The 4,634-nt window shown below is 33.1% G+C and overlaps 1 pseudogene; it reads left to right on the top strand.

Annotated features, from left to right (window-relative positions):
- The first annotated feature begins 1,100 nt into the window (after positions 1–1,100).
- LOC107841190 overlaps positions 1,101–4,634 on the top strand; it is a 9,772-nt pseudogene continuing 6,238 nt past the window's right edge.

A 4,634-nucleotide genomic window follows, 5' to 3' on the forward strand; every position in this document is an offset into this window, starting at 1 on the left:
TAGCCAATATTTCCAATAGTTTGATCTACTTTTCAAGTTCTTGAAAACGATCCTCCAAATCTCGCTAGTGTCCGGACCCTTTCCTTCGCGATACATATTCACACACAGCGATGCAATGACTTTAGATGAGATTTTCCTATGGCAGCGGGTGGCGTATTCGACGCCGCAACTGTGCTCATCAACGTATTTATAGATGACGAATCTATCCATGCATTCATACTTCTTCGCCCGCAACATCCACCCGCAGGTAGGACAAACACATTTCACCTTGAGGAATTTGCTGCAGCTTTTCAACGTAGCATAATCAAAAGAATTTCTCACAGCTGTTACGTCCATCAACAATTTCATCTCCTTTTTATTGTTAAATGTTTAATTTACCTGAAAATTAGTTTTGTCGGAGAAGGTGTGGTTGGTTTGTGGGCTAGTTTGTGCTCCCAATTTGCACTCTTCTCCCCCTTCTTCAAAGAAAATTGAATCTTCTAATTGCATTGAATCATCTTCCATTGGATGAGCATCCAAACTCCCATCATCAAATGAATCATGTTCGTCGATTGTCGGCTATGGTGGCAGGATTGTTGGAGATCCCAGAACGATATTTATCCTCAATAATGGCCTAGAGCCATCGACATCAACATCCAACATGTATAATGACACATGTCGATCATTATTTATGAACGTGGGATATATTTTACCCCGCCCATTCATTACATAGCTAATCACAATGTTCTTTAGCTCGCATTTTAATTCTCCGCTCTCAATTACGCTTTGAACCATGTTGTCGTAGGATCCATTGCGACGCAGTGGGATGGGCATTGTCTCCTTTGTAGATGATTTCGACCTCCAACAGTTGGGACCCTCCTCCCGCGCACCCATATAATTACCACCCACGATAACTACCTCAGCTACTGCCATAATAGACCACACAAATCGAAAATAGATCAAGGTTTAAGTCTATAGCTGGTCGATGACTGGTCGAGCACTGGTATGAATACGTCCGTACAAAGACGCAAATCGACTGATTTTTGATATAATCGTTGCCCTCCTAGATCTGGGATGGAAAAATGTATGTGTAGGACTTCTAAGCAACTAAAATATATCTAATGACGAGGTATTGAGCGGATTTGAAAAGCTTTTCGAGCTAGTAGAAATGGTGAAAAAAATTTTTGCTTTTTTTTCAAAAAGGATGGAACAACAATGGAGGCAATGATGAAGAATGGAGATTTTCAGTTGTGATGAACTATTTTTCGTCGGAAAAGTGGCCGAAATCAAAAATATTATTGGTGAAAAAGGGAGCTCCTATTGGTGGCTTCTTGGACAATTTTCTAAATTAAAATAGGAAATATGAAAAAATGGTCGGAATTTGAAAAAAGGTGGGAAATATTAAATATTAAATGGATGAGGTGGGGGACTAAGGTGTAAAGTTTAAAATTTGTGTGGTAGGTTTGAATGAAAGAATGGACGATGTCATAAATGTGTCTAAATACCTAATTTCCGAAACTTGTGTCTAAATGCCAAAATAAGTTTTGAAAGTGTCTAAATTTCAAACTATCCCAAGAATCAATGTCATTTAGTTAATAACACTCTAATCAATGGTTACCTCCAACGTAAAATGTAGTGGAGTAGTCAGCAGCTTATAATTGAAAACCAAAATGTGAAGCAAATTAATATTATTAAGTAATCATTAAAATGCTAAATCCATCAGTTCCGAATAGGTATATAAATCTAGCCAAAGTTTCTAAACACATTTTCAATTATTACATATGCCTAGATTTGTATTAGCATAAAATTGACCTGCACAGTCAGTCAGTTCATTAGTTTTCATTTAATGTGTTGATCAGTACTTGACTAATAAAATCGAGGGCCCGATCGATTATATTAAAAAATAAACTTATTTAATTTTATTAATGATCACGCTGGTTAATTTTAGTATATTTACTTTGGTTTAAATACTCCTAGTAATGAACAGATTATGTCTCTAAAAATTAATATTTTGCTTAATTTTGCATAAAAATAACCGCTAGATATCCGTCAATTTTTTAAAAAGAATCATAAAAAATGGATGAGTTTTCCTATACTCGTCATCGGTTATCCTAAAAGAATATGAAACAATTTATACAGTAATATTTGTACTTTGATAGAACTATAGAATGAACTTGAAAAGTAATATTTGTACTTTGAAAGAACTATAGAATGCGCTTGAAAAGAAATACAAGACTGAAGATGTCGGCTTAAAGAAATTTGTGGACTATAGAATTGGCCAAACAAGAAAAAGTTCAAGGCCAATTGTTACCAACTGTGGGAAGAGTGAACATAAATTTATGGACTGTCGTGCCCTATTGAAGGGACAAGAAACTAAAAGGATCAAGCAAATATCGTTGAAAATTTTTGAAAATCAGTGAGACTTAACGAAATTGACTTGTGTATTTTGCTTGATCTTTAAATGCAACTTATTAGGAAATCTCAAAGAATGATAAATCGATTCTGGAGTCACCCGCCACATCTTATGCTTATGGTAAACTCTATAACTGCCAAAATTAAAGCAGTTTGCGAAATATCTCAAAAGATTATTTTGGGCAAAATTGTAACTGCGAACAATGTCCTAAAATTCACAAAATAGGAAAATGATTTCTACCACATTTCCTTTCTAAACTAAGTAAAAAGAGAAAGTCTATATATAGTAGGTAAGATAAATCATTAAAGAGGAAAAAGGAAAATGAACAATTTCTACTACATTTCTAAACCAAGTAAAACAAGAAAGTTTATATATAGGTGGTAAGATAAATCATTAAAAAGGAAAAAAAAGAACTACCATGTACGACAAATTTCTAATTTTCTCCACAACTCAATTTATGGTTTAAAATAAGTGGATAATTTCAATTTTGCCAAAAAAAAAAAATCTAAAAATTACACAAATACACAACTTATGTTTCCAATATTACAAAAAATTTCAACTCCCTAAACATATTACAAAAATTCCAACATATACACAGAATGTTATGTATATGTCGGTTATGTTATGTATATTAATAGAAAGAGAGAGTAAAGTAATTAAAAAAAGTAGAAGAGAGTGTAATTACTTCCAAAAGGTTGATATTTATGTTATTTATAAAAAAAAAAAATATTACCCTATAAAAGGGCTTCAACATTCAATTTACATTTCATAAAATACATTGAGATACTAACCCAAAAACTTCTAAAAAAAAAAAATCTAAGGGAAAAAAAAGAAGATTGGATTTGAAATTCAAATTGGTTCATTTTGCATTAGGGGTGTTATTTCTAGCACAATTTGGGAAATCTCACATTGGAACTTTTGATGCCAATAGCTATGGTGATATTAGTGAGGTAAGTCATGAATTTATTTTTCTTATTATCTAGGTAAATTCTAACATACTATAAACAACTTTCACCCAATATAATGATAAAATACTAATTTATTTTTAGGAGGAGAGATATATATAGTAAGCACGTTATTAGTTGCACCGAAGGGTGTGGCTAGCAAAGGCGAAGCTTGGTATATGAAAGAAGTTTCAATTGTATCTCATTCATTTCGAAAATTATACTACACAAATTTGAATTGTTTTTTCATACTTGTTGAATGCCATTTACATGTATAAAAAGAACTTAGTGTAGTAGCCAAAGAATTCAAAATTTTCTTTAGGTCATAAGTTCAAATTTCAGATATAATATTTTAGTATTTATTAAACCCCTTTGTTAATATCGAGGTCATGAGGCCTAGTACTAATGAAGTGAGTAAAAACATGAGAGGTCAGAATTACAATTAAATTACAAATCATGAGGTCGGTGTATTACATTCAAATCAGAACAAAAAAAAAAGTTTTGGATGATGATAGAGTAATCCAACACCTGTATTGGTGTAATGTAACATTCATATGCAATATGAAAAATGAAAAATCAAAATACACACACAAGCTATAACATATAATCATATACTATAAGAAAAAGAAGATTGAAAAAGCACATTACATATCTTCAAAAATCAAAACTAACTACAATATATATTATTTCTCGTCTATTTTGGTGATATATGTAAATCATTCTCTCTCTTTTTTTTGTCATATTTGGTGCTGGAAATTTTTACTATTCATGTTTAGGCTGTGGTGAAAGCTTTTAAAGAGGCATGTCAATCAACAAGTCCAAGCACCATTCTGATCCCAAAGGGCACATTCCAAATGAACCAAGTGAAACTAGAAGGCCCATGCAAAGGACCTATTGAACTTCAAATCCAAGCCACTTTGAAAGCTCCTTCAGACCCTAACTCAATCAAGGGTTGTGAATGGTTAACAGTCAACAAACTTGATGGGTTCACCATGTCTGGTGGTAGGGCCCTTGATGGTCAAGGTAAAGCTGCATGGGAATGCAAGAAGTCCACCAAAATTCCCAATGTAAGTACTAGTCTTTCGGTTTAGTCAAACTTCCAAAATCTGTTAATTCTGAATCACGTATATCTATATCTTTTTTTTTGTATATGGTGTAGAACTTAAGCTTCAACTCCCTCACAAATTCCATAATCAAGGATATAACCACATTGGATAGCAAGTCCTTCCATGTGAATGTGAACCAATGCAAGAACTTAACATTCTTCCACTTCAACGTCAAGGCTCCAGACGATAGCT

Source organism: Capsicum annuum, chromosome 9 (genome assembly GCF_002878395.1).
Source record: "Capsicum annuum cultivar UCD-10X-F1 chromosome 9, UCD10Xv1.1, whole genome shotgun sequence".
Lineage (NCBI taxonomy): Eukaryota > Viridiplantae > Streptophyta > Magnoliopsida > Solanales > Solanaceae > Capsicum > Capsicum annuum.